The sequence below is a fragment of the Bombyx mandarina genome, chromosome 18 (genome assembly GCF_030267445.1).
Source record: "Bombyx mandarina strain Sakado chromosome 18, ASM3026744v2".
Classification (NCBI taxonomy): domain Eukaryota; kingdom Metazoa; phylum Arthropoda; class Insecta; order Lepidoptera; family Bombycidae; genus Bombyx; species Bombyx mandarina.
In genome coordinates, this window is record NC_143224.1 from 12,439,938 (window position 1) to 12,462,567 (window position 22,630).

The 22,630-nt window shown below is 38.4% G+C and overlaps 1 protein-coding gene across 4 annotated transcripts in view; it reads left to right on the forward strand.

The window, feature by feature from the left end:
- LOC114250135 (visual system homeobox 2) overlaps positions 1 to 22,630 on the forward strand; it is a 133,905-nt gene that overhangs the window by 1,344 nt on the left and 109,931 nt on the right. The window lies entirely within an intron of this gene.

A 22,630-nucleotide genomic window follows, 5' to 3' on the forward strand; every position in this document is an offset into this window, starting at 1 on the left:
ATTCAACAATTAATGTAATTGAACCTCAACCGAGTAAGGTTTTGATTTTGGCTTTTAATGAAGACCTTTATTGAGAAATGTGTAAATTAATTCTTTGAATGTTCATGGTGGTGTTTTTTTTTTATAATTATAATTAGCATTTTCATACGACAGCCGATATAAAAGGTTGTGTGTTCGCTTTGAAAATGCCGACGGCGGCTCAAATTACTCTTATTGTTCAAGCGGTTATAATGTGGCTTTTGTCCTTAATTTTGAAGTGTTTAATTCGTTTAGTAAATCCTCATTCGAGTAAACACAGATTTGGATGCGTTAGGATAATCCGTAAACATATGCGTCTAGGAAATCATAGCGTTAATAATCAGATATAAAGCAATTTCATAAAAAACTACATACATATCGACGCTTAAAAGGCAAACGTGACTAAGCGACAATAACTGCTTTATACATTAATGATAGGCAATAACCATATTCGATGCGCAAAAAAAAAATATTTCTAGGACTATTAAAATAATTTCAATCCTATAGCTAGATTCGTTAAAATAGATATTTTTTTTCAGGTATTTCAAATTTAAATTAGTCTACTGTATAGTTCACGCATTGTCGCTTAGTCACGTTTGCCTTTCAAGCGTCGATATTTCGCATTAAAAGTGTACAATTTCCAAAAATATTCGTAATTGAGTTAATATGCGGAATCATTTGGTATCACCAGTATTTTTCACATAAATACTGTCAAAAGAGCGTAGTTTAGTTTTAGTTTTTTTTTTAGTTTTAGTTTACCTATGTTTTGATTACTATTAACAAAATTAATATGTACATAATTTTATGTTACTTTAAAAAGACAGATAATGTAACTGATAAAAAATAAGAAATAAATGCTGCAAAGATGATTATTATTAAAAATATCACATGTTAAACCTTTAAAACACTCTCCTGTAAAATTAGTAAGTTTTGAGATTATACAGTTTTAATGCGAGAAGACGATATATCGAAGGATGACAAGGTATTTGGTTTAAGGGACATGTCGCTTGATACGCGACATTTATCTTTAAAATTACAAACATTACGGACCTTTGTCCGTTTTATTCGCTATAAGCATCAACAGTTCGATCTTCTTAATTAAGCTTCAATTAATTTTACTCCATTTAAATAGCTGAAGAATAGGTTTTTTGTTATTACTTATATATATATATATATATTTTTTTTTTTCGAATTTTAAACTTTAAATAGCTCTCTTGTATAAAAAGTCGCAAAAATGTCGCTTAGGATAAATAGCCTTATACCCGTTGATATGTATATACAGTGTAAAATATATAATATGTGTATATCAAAGTGGTCTAGTCCAAAAATTTTCATATCCGTGCTTATATATTGCAATTTATTTAAAACATAATAAATTTTGACGCAAAACCATTCTATCCCTAGTTTCACCCATAGATAACAGATCGCTTAGTTTTTTTTTTTCCTACCTGTGCTGATAGACTTGAGAGGCTATATCAGCTTCGCCCTAACGTGTAGGTGAGCTAACGGGGCTCAAACCGGAGTGTTGCTAACACTGACCCTAGCAAGAGCAGTGCTTCGCAGAATCTACCACTGGATCGGAAACGCGACCCACCGAGGAGATCCTTCGAGAAACTCAGTGGGCTGTGCCGCGTATTATTTTTGCCTACGAAGCAGTGTAAAAGTAAATTCAAAACTCATTATCTCCATGCTGACTATGGTAAGCTTAGGCCGCTTTTGCGCTGACGATCTCAGTTGTACTAATGGTCGAATCCAAACGGGTTGGTGTGACTGTTATGCCAATTTCTCCTGCCAAAAATTTCTGGTATACTAGTTGACCCGGCGAACTTTGTTCCACCTTATAGGCAATAAATGAGCAGATCTTTCTTTTATCAAGATACATTTTTTATTTGAATAATTAATGTAAATTGAAAAAGCAAGTATTGTAATGATTCTTTATTGGCCATGTATTTTAGTTGTTATTATTATTATTATATTTTCTTGTTCTTCTTCAGTCCTGTCACTCGCAATGTTTCGAATCCTAGTTGCATTACGGCTTCGTCGGGAAAGATTTGATCGTGTTGGTCGCGGCATGGCTTTCTTAACGATTACCTATCTCGGCACAATAAGCTAATAGAAGTTCGAAACAAACACATCAACCGGTCAACTTCAAAATTCTTTTATAATTAACCATAGACTACATTACGTTTAGCTGACAGTTGCATTTTGTTATTCCATATCAGTTGCGTTTTGTTATACCACGTTTTATATCACGTCCCACGGGAACGTGTATCCTATGTTCTTCTGCTGCCTCCCCACCAATTTTCAGCCAAATCAGTTCAGCCGTTCTTGAGTTATAAATAGTGTAACTAACACGACCTTCTTTTATATATATAGATAGATATATCTAAGTTTTTTAATGTGTTAGAATAGTGTTTTAATATTTTTCAAAGCATAGTTTTTAATTTGGTTCCTGTACCAGTACATTAAATTAGGTTTTTTTTTTTTTTTATTGCCCTTGTAGGCAGACGAGCATACGGCCCACCTGATGATGAGTGGTTACCGTCGCCCATGGACTTCAGCAATGCCAGGGGCAGAGCCAAGCCGCTGCCTATCGCTTAATACTCTCCACAAGCCTCTTTTAAAGAAGGACATGTCATAGCGCTCGGGAAACACCGTGGAGCTCATTCCATAGCCGGATGGTACGTGGCAAAAAAGACCTCTGGAAACGCACTGTGGATGACCGCAGTGGCTCCAGGTAGTATGGATGAACTCTACTCCGGTGGCGGGCGGTGCGATGGTAAAAACGAGATGCCGGTATCATCTCGAACAATTCCTCAGAGCACTCCCCATGGTACATTCGGTACAAAATACAGAGGGAACCGAAGTCCCTCCGCAGACCCAAAGGTTCCAAAAAATTTAACACGACAAATACATAGTAAATTGTAGTGACTTCAAAAATTTTAATTTGTTTGGAAAATTAACTTTGTTCGTCGCAAAAATGAATGGCGCTTATATCTTTCTTTTTTTAATTTTACCAATTAAGTGGGGCTTGATTTATTTTAATTGAATAAAATTAGTAAATCTTTCGTTTAGATAGTGAGTGACAAGATCATTATCAGGTACTTTATATTATTATACAATCTACGTTATATCCAGCTGTCTTCAGAAAAACAGTTTGGTTGAAGTAGCTATGTAACAAAAGATATTTTATTTTAGTAATTAACGAATTAAATGTAATATTTATAAGTTAGCATTTTAATGTGTTAGACGGCACGATCTATATAATGTTAAATGATTACTGAAGCTCATAGGCATCACAGTATGAATGCTTGATTACTAGAGCTCATAGACATCACAGTATGAATGCTGCCCTTGAGGCATGAGGCCGAAGCATTAATAATAGTGGCTATCTTGCCCTTCACGTAGGGACACAAGACTAACAACATTTCTAAATTAACCTTAAAAAACACAAAACAAATTCGATTTTCTTTGTTAAGGTTCTTTGAAAAGATTCTTTGACTGGCGGTAGGACCTCTTGTCAGTCCGCACGGGTAGGTACTACCGCCCCGCCTATTTCTGCCGTGAAGCAGTAATGCGTTTCGGTTTGAAGTCTGTAATGTTGTTAAAAATAGCTTATGTTCGGAGTTAGAATTTTAAACATCTAGTGATACTAAAACACATAAAATGACATTATTTGCGGGAACCATTGAATTTCAAACGTTTGCTATTCGTATTAATTAACAGAAATTTAGGATTATTGAGCATATATGAGCATGGTTGTCTGGGAAACGATTCAAGAACCAATCTAGGCAAGCACTCAACTGCTCCTCGTCTAACTAACCTTTATAATAATCTAGTCAGAAAAGCTGAAAACCTTGACATATTTGGCGATTCCCTTCCAATATTCAGGAACAAAATTATAAAAAGTTATTGTTGAACCTCAGCCTCGGCCTTGGTCTGAGCACTCGGGTATTACTGTCCTTATTTTCTTTCTTTTGTTTTTATTTTTTTATTATTATTAATAGTATTGTTAAATCTCTATTGATATATTAATGTAATGCACGCTGTGATTGCCTCTAATTAGAGTTGCAGTTACCAATTGCTCTATAGGTACATGTCAATGTTATTTTATGTCTTACTGTAAACCCTGTCGGTAATCCTTAAATAAATAAATAAATAAGTTTAGTTTTTTACTTCATTTCATCAGCTCAAACTAAAAATTAAATATCTCATCGACTAATAAAGTCCTGTAACATATATTAATTTACAAAATATAGCTTCCAAATAAGTAGATAAGAATTTCATCTAACCTTTTACCAAGATTACTAATACAACAAATAAACACAGAGTGTTATTTTAATTTTAGATAGTTAAATTGACTCAAAAATTTCAATAATGGATTCTACCAACGTTATGTTATTTCAATGCATGAGCTATGAAGTCGGTTGTGAAATGCGGTTTTCCTTCTATTCGTAACGGAGGCAGGTGGATATTTTTGGAGAAGGAGCAGAGAGAACTGTGGCGTCATCTAGTGGGGGTTCGACCATTAGTACAACACAATTTTGCACTATGTATATATCTTACGGAATCGCCATTAAATATTCAATCCGAAAATAAAAGTAGCTGTATACACAAGAGCATTTTTAATGCGAGTTCTTAAAAATGTTTGGAAGGTAAATGCTGGATTTGAATTCATGAATTAGAATCCTCATATCATCCCTAATGAGATGAAGTTTTTTCTTTTATATTTATTAATTTAGTTGTCACCTTTTAAAAGCCTTCTCTGGCAGATGAGCAAGTCACTTAAACAGATGTAGTTAATATTTTTAAAATTGATGTTAGACCATTAATACTAACTAACGAAGAATAGGAAAACCCATGAGATTATCATTTGGAGCCTCTGGGTCTGCGGAGGGACTTCGGTTCCCTCTGTATTTTGTACCGTATGTTCCATGGGGAGTGCTCTGAGGAATTGTTCGAGATGATACCGGCATCTCGGTTTTACCATCGCACCGCCCGCCACCGGAGTAGAGTTCATCCATACTACCTGGAGCCACTGCGGTCATCCACAGTGCGTTTCCAGAGGTCTTTTTTGCCACGTACCATCCGGCTATGGAATGAGCTCCCCTCCAAGGTGTTTCCCGAGCGCTATGACATGTCCTTCTTCAAACGAGGCTTGTGGAGAGTATTAAGCGGTAGGCAGCGGCTTGGCTCTGCCCCTGGCATTGCTGAAGTCCATGGGCGACGGTAACCACTCACCATCAGGTGGGCCGTATGCTCGTCTGCCTACAAGGGCAATAAAAAAAAATAAAAATAAAATACTATTAAAATCATAGTTCAAAAGTAATTTTAAGGGTTTCCCTAGTCTTTAACATAACCTTATATGCTTTTACGATTGAATCTCATTTTTGTTCTTTTAAGCATCATGATATTGTTAGTTCTCTTTGAGTACAAAAAACGCAGATTCCTTTTTTTTTGGTCGGTTACTCGCCAAGCTCCGATCTGGTTCGAAACAGTTACCGCAGCTCAAAATTTAAAGGCAATCCCAATCCTAAGGCAATATTTCAAACTGGAACTCATAACTGCTCCGCGGCAGAAATAAGCTGGATGGCATTATCCAACACATTAGGCCTCGCCACCAATAACACAGTGATTTCTAATTCATTTCACGCTGAAACACGAGCAAGTCGTGTCTGATTATTTAAACGCAGATATTAGGAAGGAGCACAAAACAATGTTGGGACATTCTAAACGATCCAAAAAAAAAACATCCATTCACGATAATTCGAGAATGATTAAACGACACCTAAGACAAAGCGTTCGCTCCTTTGCTTATCCTTGAAAAGGAGTCTCACACCTCACAGAATGGTCCTTTGTGCGAGTCGAAATACGTTTATAAAAACGGTTTTGTTTGAAGCACTGTCAGGAGGGTTATTGAAGGCTATTCAAGCTATCGGTCATTGATGTGGGACTGGGACTGTGATGAGACGTAGTTCGTAAATCAGGTTGCGCGTGAGCATTCGTGACGGACTGATGCGGTTTTGTTCCCTACCTATTTGATGGTGGCCTAAGGTTATTCCGGCTACAAGGGCTCAACCTGAAAGATTTTTTTTTTTTGCTTAGATGGGTGGACGAGCTCATAGTACACCTGGTTGTTAAGTGGTTACTAGAGCCTATAGACATCTACAACGTAAATTCGCCGCCCAGCTTGAGATATAATTTCTAAGGTCTCTCAGTATAGTTACAACGGCTGCCCCACCTTTCGAACCGAAACGCATTACTGCTTCACGGCAGAAATAGGCTGGGTGGTGGTACCTACCCGTGCGGACTTGAAAGACGTCCTACCACCAGTGATTACGCAAATTATAATTTTGCGGGTTTGATTTTTATTACACGAAAATCTTTTTTTTTTTTATTGCCCTTGTAGGCGGACGAGCATACGGCCCACCTGATGGTGAGTGGTTACCGTCGCCCATGGACTTCAGCAATGCCAGGGACAGAGCCAAACTGCTGCCTACCGAAATCTACCATCGGATCGCAACTGCGACCCACTGGGAAAATCCGGAGAAAAACTCAGTGGGCTAAAACGTGGTAAACACAGCCATTTCTGCGGTTTTATCTATAGGACTTGTACTCGAAGGGTGCATGCAATAAAAAGGTTTGAACGGCACATGTTTGAGACAGTGCTCCAATAGGGATTAGTGATCGAACCACGCGGCTGCACTTCTCACGACAAAGCCAATGTTCACTGACTGCACACACTGCGGCAATGTGAACGTTGCCGCAATATGAAAGACCTTGAAAATTACAGACACGAGTGCCTGGGTCAGTAGTATTATGCGTCTTCTCAGGAAGAAGTCTTAAAGTCAAAACGATGTGGCGACGTGTAGATACGATATATTTCTTTTTTTTTTTCTTCTTTGTCTCCACCTTATACCACTAAGTGGGGTCGGCACAGCGATATATTTTTGTCATCCGAAAAACACATTCGTTTATTGAAATTATTTATCATTAGTGCTAGGTTCTGAAAAGATATCAAAAGCACATATGTATATATAGCGGCACAGTTTTTTGGAATTTTTTAAAGAAAATTTTTCAAAGATAATATTAGAGTAGAGAGATATTAAAGAGATAGCAGATTATTATTATAGTAAAGTAGATTTCATTGCACCTACCATCATTTATTTTGCACCAGCTTGACTGGTAAACAATGCCATAGGGCTTAGGCATTAAGTCCGCCAATGTAAATTTTACATGAAATGTAATAAATAGGATAGGATATCAGATAGGAGCAAATGGCGTGGAATCATCCGGAATAAGCTCTTGTTGCGAGGTGGTGGTCACGACCCTCAGTATTGAGCAAACCAAAGTGAGAAGAAGAAGAAAGTAATAAAAAAATAAAAAAATACCTAAATAAATTTAAGCATCGGCTTGCTGATATCCATGCGCGAAAGTCACTTATTGCTATTCATCTGCTACCCAACTGTCTAAAACGGTAATCAAGAATAAAGCAAAGTTCCTTACTAAAACGAACTCATCAAAATTGAATTATATTGAATTCTATACATAATCCTAACGGAAACACAATTTATTTTACTACTACATTTAGTAGCGACGTAGAGGGGAAGAGGTCGACCGAAGATGACATGGATGGAGTGTGGGAATGACGATATGAGAGAGAGAGAGGAGTGAGTGATGAGATGATGGCTGATAAAAGAGAATGGAAGAGAAAAATTAGTTGTGCCGACCCCATCTAGTGGGATAAGATGAAGAAAAAGAAGGAGACTACATTTAGTACCGACGATGGCAGACGCGAATATCATACCCGGTGGTAAGTGGTTAACATCGCCCATTGATACTATAATACTAATGTTAGAGACCAAGATATATCGCAGCCCGTTAACTGGCCTTAAAAGTTGATGGAATTAGGAAATATTATAGCGTAGACTTACTTATAACAATAGTATTCACATACCGCTTTATTGTCGAAGACGTTTTGTTTTTTTTACAGAAAATGTTAAATTAAATTCTCGCTAATTGTTGTACAAAGAGATTCGGGACAACGCAGGCCGTGTTTGGCAGCTGTAATGTGGGTCATAGAATGGTTCCGTATCGATCTGGCGGCGGGCGTTCGCGGAGCGCTACTGCAAATTAGACAAGGATATTAGCCGGGTTATTAGCACGCCCGCGGACCTCCAGTTAGGTTCGTGTCCTAACAAAAGTCGACAACTGTAGCTATTTTTTTTAAAAGTAAACAGACAGATTGTCTCATTGTGTACATGTGTGAGAGTTTATTTAATTTAATCAATTTTTTTTATTGCTTAGAATTGTGGACGAGCTCACGGCCACCTGGTGTTAAGTAGTTACCGGAGCACATAGACATCTACAACGTAAATGCCGGCACCCACCTTGAGATATGAGCTCTAAGGTCTCAGTTTTTACAGTACAACGTCTGCCTCACCCTTCAAAACGAAACGCATTACTGCTTCACGACTGAAATTAGCAGAGTGGTGGTAGGTACCTACCCGTGTGGACTCACAAGACGTCCTACCACAAGCAAAGGTTGAATGACTTTTGCATTTATCGAATTGACGAAGTTCGGATGGAGAATATAACACTGTTAAAATTTAAAATGTATGTGAAAGTTCTTACTGTCACTAGATGGCGATCTTATCTATCTATCTATTCATTATAGCCTTTTTTCTACATATTCATTATAGCCTTTTTTTCCTACCTATATTGTTTATAGCCTAAGGGGCTATTTCAGGTACGCCCGAAGGGAGGATTGGTTTTAACGCAATCATAGATACCACTAATTCATTTGAGGCCTCAACTAAGTCTTAAAGCATTTCCAAAGCTACTAATACGGTCTTATTCCGCGTTCAGTGTTTTTACAGAAATCTACCGATGTTAACACAATATTGAAGTGTCGTGGAATACCAAACATCAGTACCACGAAAATCGTGTATGAAAGGAGAATGGAATATAAAATCCGAGATTAAGCCTTAAAAATAGTTTTAATAATGCCTACGATACGCGGAAATTTTAAGAATATAATTATTTCATAGATATTAAATTAAATTAACTGATAACCATTCATATCTTCAGTCACTATCGTCATTGATGCCTCAAACGACCCTAAAGATGAGTCACAGCTTTCTATTAGTATAGATATCCCTCTTGTGTAGTAGTATCCCGCTAGTGTGGATCCTGAATTAAAGTTACAGCTTCGGAAGTCAATAGTGGAAAGATATCTTCAATATTCAACAGAAAAATTAACACATCTTTATCGTCCGGCAATGGACACTCGCCTTTATCCGAAAGGGTTGTCGGTTATTGGTTCGTGTAACCGCTCGCACACATGCTCGCATATAATGGTAACCGTTGAACAACACATGTGTGCGTGCGACAACCCTTCGCTGTGGAACCAGTTTGTTAGGGCTTGGCACAAGTGTGAAATAGAGGCGATTTTTTTTGTCTTTTTTATCGTGACTCAAACAAAGTTTTTGTACAATAAGATTAATATTACAAATTATACAATAATATTTAAAATAAAATAATATATAAAAATACAATTAATAAAATTTTAAAAATCTCCAAACGCTTGAAGAAGGCTACACGTGATGCTAAGGCTGGCTGATACTTTGCACAGAGAGTGAGTCTGGCTGTCCAACGTGGTAACCCAGCCAGTATCTTGGGAACTGTGCCTCTTCCAAGCGCATTGGAAGATTTATTCTACTGTATCAATTGATTTATGTTAAATTATTTTGATTTGTTATTTATTAATTAATAATAATACAAGAATAACGATAGTTATATGTACGCTGAGAAATTATTTTTGTATGTATGTATGAAGCACTGCTCATATTGGGGCTAGCATTAGCAATTCTCTCAGGTTGAGCCCGTGAGCTCACCTGCCGGTCTGCACTTTTTTTATTATTATTATCCTACCTATACTGATAACCTTGAGAGGCTATATCATCTTCGCCCTAACGTGTAGGTGAGCTCACGGGGCTCAAACCGGAGTGTTGCTAACACTAGCCCTAGCAAGAGCAGTGCTTCGCAGAATCTACCACCGGATCGGAAACGTGACCCACTGAGAAGATCCGGCGAGAAACTCGGCGAGCTGTGTCTGCGGGTTAAAAGGTCCGCACGAAGTTCGAAGCTATCCACTCGAATAAAAACCCAAAACGCTTGAGCTTGTATTTTGTGTGGCAGCGCAATTTGTCGCGGCGCGCGTGGAAGTGTTTGTACGAGGTGCGAAACGCCGCCTACTCGTCGTTCCTTATCGACAAACATAACATTGAAACGAACAGACGGCTTCGTTTTAACCGGTATATTAGTTATTTCTGATACGGCCTTACTGAATGCGGAGGTATTTAACGGAAAACTTTAATAAGCATTTTGTCTATTTATGATAACTAGAGGTCCCGCAGTAGTCGAAATTCGACTATAATTAATTGGAATTGTAAGTTTGTACACTATTATGATTGTATTTTATACCTCTATAATCGCAAATTTCGCAAAGACTACATTAAAATTTTTTAGCAAAGACAAACAATATTTAATTTCAATTTGACAACAGACGTCAAGAACAAAAGTTTGACAATAAATAGTAATGCATGCATGTGTGCGTCAAATACATGGTATGAAGTGTGTGTAATGTTTTCTTTATTGATTTAATGCATCTTTTATGCATTATTTTTAAAAAATAATAGCATTGTGCACTTCTTCTCTGTATTCTCTATAAGTGTGAAAAATTTCATACTCCTCCGTCCGCACAAATTTCGTAAAAAGGGATACAAAGTTTTTGCTTCACGTATTAATATATAGATAAATTTTAACATGGAAATCTTATTGAGAAGTATTATATATTAGCCCGTTGAGTTTCTCGCCGGATCTTCTCAACGGGTCGCGATTCCGATCCGGTAGTAGAATCATTAGCGAAGCAGCTGCTCTTGAGTTGTTAGGTCTCCTCCGGAGGCGCTCGGGTAGCTGTTAGCAAATCCCATCCCTCCTGTTTGAGCCTTTGCTCGCCCATCTGTCCAGGTGAAACTGGAAAGACCTCAAGACCACCAGTAATCGTTCCTTCTAAAAAAGAAGTGTAACTTCGATAGAATGGCAAGCCTACTATGTGAGTTGTTACATACGTTAGTTAAGGCTATCGAATTTGATATTGTGCAAATGTTTTTGAGGGTTTGATTACTGTAAAACATTGCTTATACTGTTTCTATCCAAAAAAAAAACTATTGTGTAATCTTACATCTCGAAATTTTAAGGGCCTTACTATATTAATTATTGGAAACGACACTAAAGCTCTCAAAAAAGTTTCATAAGTAATAATTCATAAGCCAATAAGACTATTTATTTATATTAAGATGTTCTCTTCAGTTTTGGCGAGTCGTTTAATTTTGCCATTTTTGATTAATAATACTTAAATATATTATTTCCAATTTTTGCTGTACGGTTTCACGTGAGTACGGATGGTCAGTCGTTTTAATTACTAAGAAGCTGTTTCGTAATAGCAATAAATGTGTTTGGCTTAAGTTCTTTTTTATTATTGCTTAGATGAGTGGACGAGCTCACGGCCCAGCTGGTGTTAAGTGGTTACTGGAGCCCATAGACATCCACAACGTAAATGCGCCACCCACCTTGAGATACAAGTTCTAAGGTCTCAAGTATAGTTACAACGGCTGCCCCACCCTTCAAACCCAAAAGCATTACTGCTTCACAGCAGCAATAGGCAAGGTGGTGGTACCTACCCGTGGGGACTCACAAAAGGTCCTATCACCAGTAAAAAGTGTTATGTACTACAGAAAGTCCTACAAGTATTTTTCGTAACGGGTAAGAGAGCACAGCAGTCCAACTCAAGGGCAGATACGTTGAATGTGCGTCTACTACCGGATCAAAATCGCGACCCACTATGAAGATCCGGCGTCAGAACTCGGCAGATTCTAATGACAAAGTTTCAAGCTCGACCTCTCAATGTCTACGGTGTTGTGATTATGATGCACTGATTTATGTTTGTAATCTAAGTCGGGAAGTTATGTTATAGCTACTAGGGATTGCCGCACAGTGCGCGTTGAGGTGTCGACGAGGGTCCTGAGTGAGTCCGCCTCGACGCCTCGACAGAAAGCTCACGCGGTGACGGTAATAGCTAGTTTCGTGTTACCAGCTAGATACTAGTTCGCGGATACGCTTGCATTATTAAAAATAAATAGTTTTCGGCATTTTCGCGATAACAAAAAAATATTGAACTGACAATAATTAATTAAAACTATATTTTTTAATGTAATCTCGCGTTTTAACTGCCCTTATATATGTCCGGCGTCTCAAAAACTATTTACAGTTTACTTTAGTATAGCCCACCTCGGAAATAATATGATGAAAATAGCGGAAATGACTGACGTTGTCACGTACATGTAATTATGTCTCAAACCTCAATTTTTTTGGAAGTGAAAACTTCTTTAGCATCGTTGGGATTTGAAAGTCGATGACACGAAAAAGCGACAGTAAACAGAGACAGATACATAAATTCATAAGATTTAACGCCGGAGAAAATGAGATAGAAAGCATTAGTGTTTCTTATATTCGTAGTTCTCTTTGTGTTCTGCTTCGTACCCAATATTCGTACTTAATACATTCTCAATAATTTTATGTAATACATACGAGTTAAATAAAAAATACCTAATTATCAAACTTTGTATCACTATCATTACTAAAACCTACAAGTATCCTCTTCCCGATTTTTTTACATTCGTCTCGTTATCTTGAAGCTAACATTTTTAAAGGTTTCCCTTCTACCACATGTGAATTGCACATTTTTTTACCGAAATTATAGTATTTATTATTTGCTTAAGTAATATTTTGCATAGACAGAAATAGGTGATTTTCTATCAGATATTAACTTGTCACTGGAGATAACATATAAAAATGGATACATAAAAATGGTAACGTAAATATAACTTGTCTTGATGTCTAAGTCAGAATTGTTTAACGGCTGCCCTATTCTTAAAACTGGAATGCTTTACTGCCATTTTTTTTACATAAATTAGTCTTATATTACAACTAGCTTTTGCCCGCGACTCCGTCCGCAGGGAATAGTTACTTTGGCATATCGCTAAATTTTATTCCCACTTCATTTACGTAGAAAGTGAAAATATTTTTGAATTATAGAATGTTAAGGAGTTTATTGGTGCTCTACTTGTATTGGCCTTACCGTGATGTTATATGTTAGCCTTAAGCCTATTATAGTCTTCCTCAATAAACCAGCTACCTAACATTAAAAGAATTTTTCAAATCGGACCAATAGTTCCAGAGATTAGATTAGTCCAAACAAACAAACTCTTCAGCTTTATAATATTGTAGTATAAATATTGTATTTATTTATTTTAGTTATATTAAATATGAACTGCGAACTCATAATCGGTAACCGAATATTTTAACGATTGCTATGCGTGAATATCAGCAGTGTCCCAAAAAAGATATAGCCCTTCGAGATAGTCTTTTCAAATTCAATCCTTACCCACTTATTCTTAACTATTCTGCCAATTCTCTTTTTTTTTGTAGCATTCATTAGAGTTCGTTTTTCATTTGTAGCATAGGAACTCTTCTAAATTTCAAAAAAAGAATCAACAAACAGATCTTTTTTTCTTTTCTTATGTCAAACGTCTATCCGTGCTTGTGATTTTAGATGCTAATGCACAAGCGACAATGCTCAAATTCGAATGTAACTTTTCAGTAACCCTCCGTTCTAATTAGCCTGAAAACGAAACTAGTTATTGTGAAAACAATTTTTAATCTTCCCAACTTGATGTTAGAGCTTAATTTTCTTTGTAAGTTAGTACTGAGTACACTCGACTTCGGAGGTGCAAATTTTCATGAGGGTTACATTTTTTTTTTAAGCTTTGTTCACCAAATTGAGATTTCTGTCCAGGAATTTAAATTTTGGATTAGGATTTTACCGTGCGTTATTTTTTGAAATAAATAATGTTGAATATTTACTTCCAAGTAGGTATACCTATGTATTTTATTTACAAATTGAGGTCATCTTTGAAATTTAACGCAGATTGTAATGAAAAGGAGGTAGGCAAACACATGATAATAATCTGTTCTAATTGTCTTCTGCTATATCTCTTACCACAAAATCTACTCCCACGTCTACTATAATTGCCACTACCACTACTACTACTACTACCATTACAAGATTTATGAAAAGAAGATTCAACCGCTCACGTGCCTGATTAGTCAATATGTAGCAGATAATTTCAAATTTACATCTGTGTTAATAAAAACAAATGCTTGTATTTTTGTCCACTAGCTATCCTAAACCATTTACTCCATTGTGACGAAAATTGGTACCGTTTGTAGGAGCTCCACTCCAGCAAAAGTTTGTGTCAGACTACCATCAAGGCACGGTAGTGGTGGAGTATATTTAAAGATACAGCAGATGTGTTGCGGTGTACACACATACATTATTAAAGAAAATCACTATAATATGATTTCATTCCAATATAACCTATACTAATATATAATATATAACTAATATATAACCAATATATAACCTACTTATGTCATATTTTTTTGGGAAATATTTAATATCTATATTTTATAAATTTTATAATATTTTTATTTATACAATTCTTTAGATATTAAATTCCGTATATTTTTTTACAATTATTCAAATATAAAATACTAATGATGTCGTAGAAGCTCCCTAAACAATTCGCGCACACGTTATACAATTCTAATTCCGCGAGACCGTATCGACTCCAAGCCTCTTGTTTCCGGCCTCAGCTCGGGAAGTAACCCCGAAAAATCCATACCGCCCCGAAGGGTGGCTGCGCCCCCGTAAGCCCTCCACTTTTGGACTTTTTAACCTAAGATGGCTTAATTTTCTCGCAACGATTATTTTTTGTTCCTTGTGAAATTCCATTAGAATTATATACAGGGCCCGCGCCGGATGAGGACGGAGATTAGCAGTTAGAACGTTCTCGGACAATGCGTGTTAAAGGTGCGGTTTTTTTTCGTTTTATTGAAGAAGTCTCGTGGGGGCTTCGTGTTAAATTGTATTTTAATTTGGGTTTTCTTGTTGTAAACGGTACTTTTGAGGATGTAACAATGTACGGGTGGGTGGAATAAAACTTTTTGTTAGCTGCTTAAGGAATACCAAATTTTTACTTTAGTGAATTTTTAAATTGTTTCTTAATTTGAATTTGAGTTTTATTTTTGTAAATCGTACTGTGGAGGATGTAACAAGGTACGGGTGGGTGGATTAAAACTTGTTAGCTATTTATTACCAAATTTCTACTTCGCTTCGGATATAAATAAATCTGAAGTCAAGGAGATGTTTGATACGGCTTTAAGATTACAATTGTTATAGCACTGCAATACTTGATGAACCTTCGAGCCCATGCTAGATAGAAAAACAAACGTTGTTGTCGAATTTCTTCTGCAAATTCGAATTACGTTTATTTTTTGTACTTCTCCAAATTTATATTGAACGAGCTAAAAAATCCAAAGACAATACAGACGTAGGTATTTCCTTCTGTTGCTCTTTATGTTTCGCATGTATGACTTTTTTGCTCACTACCATAGTGCACCATCTTGTAATATTTCCGGTTATGGCGGGTTATGGAGACGTATAAATGAAACCATGTTCACAGATTATATGTATAATGAGCAAACAACCGTCGCCATTCGCTACCACGAAAACAAACTCATTATTTTCCACGGAAAACATTTCGAACGTTATTTATGTTCATAATAAATTCATTATATCGTTCGGAACGTCAATAAAATCTACATAATAAGTGCGTTAAGCGATATCGTTAACAGTTAAATAAGTCATTGTAAATAAGCGCCCAATTTATATTCAGGAACGGGAGTATTTAACATAATCGGCTCGCCTTTTTGGTACGTTAAAACGAGACGAGAGATACGTTTTTACGCGAGCAAGATAGAGACGAAAACAGAGCTCGGTGCTGAGAAATGAGTTCGAGTTTTATAGGTTCCTTGATAGGGGTGAGTTTGATGTTCTAGTGAAAATTGATAATATTATTCGTTGATTAAATGAGGCAGTCTCGTAATTAGGGATTAATTTGGTATAGATTAATTTGGGATTAATTTTTACTACGGGCAGGACCTCTTGTGAGTCCGCACGGGTAGGTACCACCACCCTGCCTATTTCTGCCGTGAAGCAGAAATGCGTTTCGGTTTGGAGGGTGGGGTAGCCGTTGTAACTATACTGAGACCTTAGAACTTGTATCTTAAGGTGAGTGGCGCATTTACGTTGTAGATGTCCATGGGCTCCAGTAAACACTTAGCACCAGGTGGGCTGTGAGCTCGTCCACCCATCTAAGCAATAAAAAAAAGACCTATTACTAAGATATTTATTTTAGGATCGGATGTCTGAATAATTTTTTTTTCAATTTACATAGTATAAATTAAACATAAAAAATTTAAAATTACTCTCATCTAAATACATGATTTTACTTCTCAGCCAGCCCGTAATTAATACGTTATCTAGAAACAGCCCTATATAGAAATAAGACATGGAGTAATTGTGATTGTCACAAATTAATTTCCAAGTATTTTGAAAAGGTGTTTCAGAGCGCGCGCCACGGTCGGATATGCCCCGGGGCTCGGCGGCGGCTTATTGTTAATTAACTTTTCTGCCAACAGCCGCTCGCTTACAATCGCCACGAATCTGCTGTAAGTACACCGAGACCGTGGATGCTGGTTTTACAAGTAACTTTATGAGGTTTTTCTTCTTTGAAAGTAAGGATTACTGGTAGGCCAGAGAACTACCCAATTTCACCAGGACAGGTGGGCGTACACCAGCTCAGCCAGAAAGATTATGAGGTTTTGTCAGACGGTGTTGTAATATATACGGCTATAAATTTTTTTCTTAATTTTTCTCTCATTCGTCGAGTCGTTATATAAACTTGAATACCGACCGCTTTGAGATATAAGTCCGAAATCTCAGTTGTCCAAGCATAATGAATGTCTTGGTATTCACGGAAAGCGTCACTGATCCGCGGCTGAAATAGACAAGGCTCTGGCGTGGCTAAGAATTTTGCGGATTTGCTTTTATTTAATATTTTTTTCTTACCTAATCTCATGGATAGCCTTGAGAAGCTATGCCAGCATAACCTTTTTTTTTTTTTTTTTTTCGGGCCGGGGTCCGAACCTCCTTCGAGGTCCCCGCGCATACGGGGCGCCAGCCAGCATAACCTAACAAGTCAAGAAGTCGTAGTCAAACTATATATGTAGTTCGAGTGGCTATTACGTCATCGATCAGAAATTCTACCAAATCAGTGACGTCAGATTCTAACAGTTCAGTTGCTGAGAAAACAGTCCAGAATTAAAGCACCTTTTTTTTTATGGGTGGACGAGCTCACTGCCTACCTAGTGCTAAGTGGTTACTGGAGCCCATAGACATCTACAACGTAAATGCGCCACCCACCTTGAGATATCTTTATACGCATTATCTGCGATTATGTTTTACAGTACAACAATACGAATGCTCCACAATTTTATATTATCTAATATAGTAATATCTGATATTCTAACACTCCTGACTCAATGTGTATTTAGCGATAACTTAAAAAAACAAAACGGCGCGCGATAATGAAAATGCTCCACTTGTGCCACCAGCCTAACGGCGATCGCTTCGTTCCGTCTCGCTATAAAATCGCAATTTTCTTATTAAAGCACGAAAGTGAGGCAATCCAGCGTTTAATGAGACCCTCAGACACAAAGCACAGAGACTTCTGCCCTACAAATAGACTCGCGGGAATTAGAGAGTCCACGTGAATACTTTTAATGCGAAGCTCCATTCGATTAGTGCTATGCTATGCGAAAAGATGACGATTAATTTTATTTAATAAAACTCAACTAACCCTTAACTGTCTTTCGGCTGGGATTAAAAGTAACATATTACTTTTCAGATAGCATAAACAAAGAGTCGTATTTAAAAACAATAAAAACAAAAACAATCCATATATCAATATTTGGTATGCCATAGGAAAATACAGATGTAGGTACATCTGTATTCTCTTTCGCATCTATAACACTGTTATTTTCAATACGCTCTTATTAGCTTCAGAACTATGTATGTTAGTATGTAACGGAATATTTCAACATGATTTTGACTCCTTTCAAAACGTCGGATTAACTCAAAATTTGGTTAATTTATTAAGGACCGATGACAGACAATGCAATATTAAAAACAAAACTTGAAAAAAAAAATGAAAAAACTTATATTCAACTAAAAAATGAAAAATAAATAATAGTTTAAAATAACTAACAAAATACGCTTTTATAGAAAATCCTACTAAAAAATAGGTGCATAATGGGTGCATGGTATCAGTAGTTATAAATGTTTTATGAACAGATATGGTAGAAGGGTTATTTTGATAATATCCTGAAAAGCACCCTACGATTTTTTTACAATAAAATCATTTTTTCTTACACTATTTTTAATTCAAATTTATTAAAATTTGTTTTCTGTTTTTTAGATGGATTTTCTATACAAGCGTATTTTGTTAGTTTTTTTAAACTATTATTTAATTTAGATTCTATGAGTATTTCTAGTTATCGTCATGTTTACATTGTACAAAGTGGGCCGACGACCTATTGAGGTTCGCGGGGATCCGCTGGATGCAGGCAGCGCAGGACCGGTCTTTGTGGCGAGGCTTGGGGGAGGCCTATGTCCAGCAGTGGACGTCCATGGGCTGATAGGACCAGGACTAGGATGGTTATTAGAACTGTCAATGCCCTACAGAGTTCATAGGCTATGCACAGCACAATTACGACTGTATCACACTGTATACAATTACGTACATACCTCGTATCAATATTACTATCTCAAAACTGCACACAAGAAAATAAGAGTTTCATTTTCATTTTGTACATTCAATGCCTAATAATTTAGAGGCAGGATTATACTTTCGACCTAAGTTTTATCCAATATAGAATAAAATTATAATAGATTTAATAATTTCCACACAAAATTAAAACCATTGGTTACTGTTTTAAATAAACTGACAAATTATAATATCTATCTTATAATGTCTAAATACAGATATTTAGAATACAGATACAGAAATACAGATATCAAACACAGATCTATGTTCGATTATCTATAATGGCTTTCGTGTTTTATTTTTTTGTTCTATGTCAAGAATTAAAATCACTTTTACAATCTTTTTGAGGTCATCCTTGACCCCAAAATCTGTATTCGTAACAGGCACGTATCAATAAAATTAACTTAATACATAGCAGAACTCTAACTGTCGCATCGCATCAAATATCTTCACATTAAGGACAGCGGCTTAATAAAGGCGTTGTAATGAATTAAGCAAATGGAGGACAGAGGCATCGGCACTCAATTGCGAGTTAATTGATTCCGTCTATTTCGTAATGAAGACGTTCGGGGGGAATGCGGGTGATTTGAGCTTGTAGTCCGCCGACTTCATTGTTCTCTGATGGCCTATATGATTTGTTCTTGATTTGTGATATTCGTTTTTAAACAGAATAAGTGGCATGTAATTAATTATGGCACGTTTTGCAATGAATATACTACTGGAGTTATAATCTAAGAAGGGTTGACTTCAGACAAGCAGCCGGTCATGCCAAATCATAATACAGTATGGTAAGAAGATATGCTGTGCCAATACCACATAACGTGGCATAAGGGCGGGAAAAAGAAGATATGATAATAGCAATAATAAGAGAGGACTTTTGTAGAACACTTTAGTTGTTTGGTCTGCCACCTGTCGATGCCCATATCGTGGTTGGAGGCGTCCGTATCGGGGTCGGGGTGCAGTTGAAGTACCTCGGCCTCATTCTGGACAGTCGTTGGACCTTCCGTGCTCACTTTCAGAATCTGGTCCCTCGTTTGTTGGGGGTGGCCGGCGCGTTAAGCCGGCTCCTTCCCAATGTTGGGGGGCCTGACCAGGTGACGCGCCGTCTCTATACAGGGGTGGTGCAATCAATGGCCCTATACGGGGCGCCCGTGTGGGGCCAGTCCCTGGCCGTGGGGGTAGCGAAGCTGCTGCAACGGCCACAACGCACCATCGCGGTCAGGGTCATCCGTGGTTATCGCACCATCTCTTTCGAGGCGGCGTGTGTACTGGCTGGGACGTCGCCTTGGGTCCTGGAGGCGGAGGCGCTCGCTGCTGACTATCAGTGGCGGGCTGACCTTCGTATCCGGGGCGTGGCACGTCCCAGCCCCAGTGTGGTCAGAGCGCGGAGGGCCCAATCTCGGCGGTCCGTGCTGGAGGCATGGTCCAGACGGCTGGCCGATCCTTCGGCTGGTCGTAGGACCGTCGAGGCGATTCACCCGGTTCTTGTGAATTGGGTGAATCGTGACAGAGGACGCCTCACTTTCCGGCTCACGCAGGTGCTCACTGGGCATGGTTGCTTCGGTGAGTTCCTGCACCGGATCGGAGCCGAGCCGACGGCAGAGTGCCACCATTGTGGTTGCGACTTGGACACGGCGGAGCACACGCTCGTCGCCTGCCCCGCATGGGAGGGGTGGCGCCGTGTCCTCGTCGCAAAAATAGGAAACGACTTGTCGTTGCCGAATGTTGTGGCATCGATGCTCGGCGACGACGAGTCGTGGAAGGCGATGCTCGACTTCTGCGAGTGCACCATCTCGCAGAAGGAGGCGGCGGGGCGCGTGAGAGACACGCAAGCCCGCCGCCGTCGAGCGGGGGCCAGGGAGGCGGATCTCGCCCAAGCCCTGGCCCTCTAAGTGTTTCGGGTCCCCTTCATATGTCGGTCTGGGGACAGGCGAAGGGGGCCTAAGAAGACGACGTGCAAGCTGCTCTGCACGCGTTTTACGCAAGAGCATCCGGGTGATGGAAGGCCGGCTATTCTCGGCCCACGCTGGTTCTGACCCAGCGGGGTATTCCGTAGGATAGACCATTCTAACCGGCGCCATCTAGGCGGGCTCCGGATAGCCTGCCGACCGAGAGGGCTGGTGGTCGTGGCGCCGACGACCGCCAGTCCGGCGTCCCGAGGGGGAGGGTGATGGGAGAGATGTGCTCCGCACTAAACACTTCACTTTCCCCCCTTTGCCTTTTCATGAGTTCTGTCTTCATGTGAGGTTTGGACGTTGGTTGTTGAGCGACAGGAGGTTTTAGTCGGTTCGACTCCGACATGCTCCGCCCGCCGTCCCCAGTGGAGGGCGGAAGTCCGGCGATTTCCTCCTGACCAAAAAAAAAAAAAAGAAAGTTGTTTGGTCTCTAGAATGGCCCCAATCCATAACTTTTTTTTTAGCTTTGCTTAGATGGGTGAACGAGCTCACAGCCCACCTGGTGTTAAGTGGTTACTGGAGCCCATAGACATCTACAACTTAAATTCGCCACCCACTTTGATATAAGTTCTAAGGTCTCGAGTATAGTTACAACGGCTGCCCCACCCTTCAAACCGAAACGCATTACTGCTTCACGGCAGAAATATGTAGGGTAGTGGTCCCTACCCGTGCGAGCTGACAAGAGGTCCTACCACCAGTAATAACTTCCCCCGGATATCTTCAAAGACGAGTAAGGGAATCAAGGGGGGTTTTCAGAGTGTTTTACTCGCATATCATTACGATCACCAATAGGTAATTTCTGATTGCAAGACGTAGAGTAATTAAGAGTAGTATAAGTAATTGAGAGTAATGAAAGTATTACAAAATTAACGTCTTGAAAACTATTTTTTCTAGAAAAACTAATGAAACTGCACTGATCTTCGTTATTAGTATGTATGCATTTTTTTTTTATTACAATTGTAATTCGGAAAATTCATGGATTCGCTTATTACACATTAATGGAACTATTCCAGAAACCTTTGCTAAACCGCTATCGCTAATCGCAAAAACATTAATGAAGACGACAAACAAACAGACATACAAATATTCTTAAACGCGCTTGTATTAGCATGATATGTTTGTTTGTACTTTATTTTACCAATTTCACTTTAGCTTGATATCTTCGTTTACATTTCATTACATTAGCTTGATATGTTTATATTTACTTTATTTTATGAAGATGTGGTTTTCACTCATTTATTGTGGTAAGCTTTACTTAGCATTTCGTGTTTGTTTTATGTCAATCGGTTCATAAATAAAAAAGTTATGCCAATTTAATGAATCACGTAGCTGAGCGTTTGTAGATTGTTTACGATTGTTTTTTTCCTACCTGTGCAGATACCCTTGAGACGCTATTTCAGCTTCTTCTTGACGTATAGGTGAGCTCACGGGGCTCAAACTGGAGAGTTGCTAACACTGTCCCAAGCAAGGGCAATGCTTCGCAGAATCTACCACCGGATTGGAAACGCAACCCACTGAGAAGATCCGGCGAGGAACTCAGTGGGCTGTGTCTATGGGTTAAAACTGCTGCCAAAGTCACTATTCCACGTGGACGGAGTCGCGGGCACAGCTAGTTTAAAGACATATTCTAATCAAAATTAGGTTTAAATTCAAAATCATTATTACGAAGTCAAAATCAAGATACTTAATGATAAAATCTTGGCTATAGACACCGTTCTACGTTCCTTACACCAAAAAACAAATACGCAGTCAATATGCCTGCAGGTCTGTTCAGAATTTCTATAAGAAACATCCCGACCAATCAAC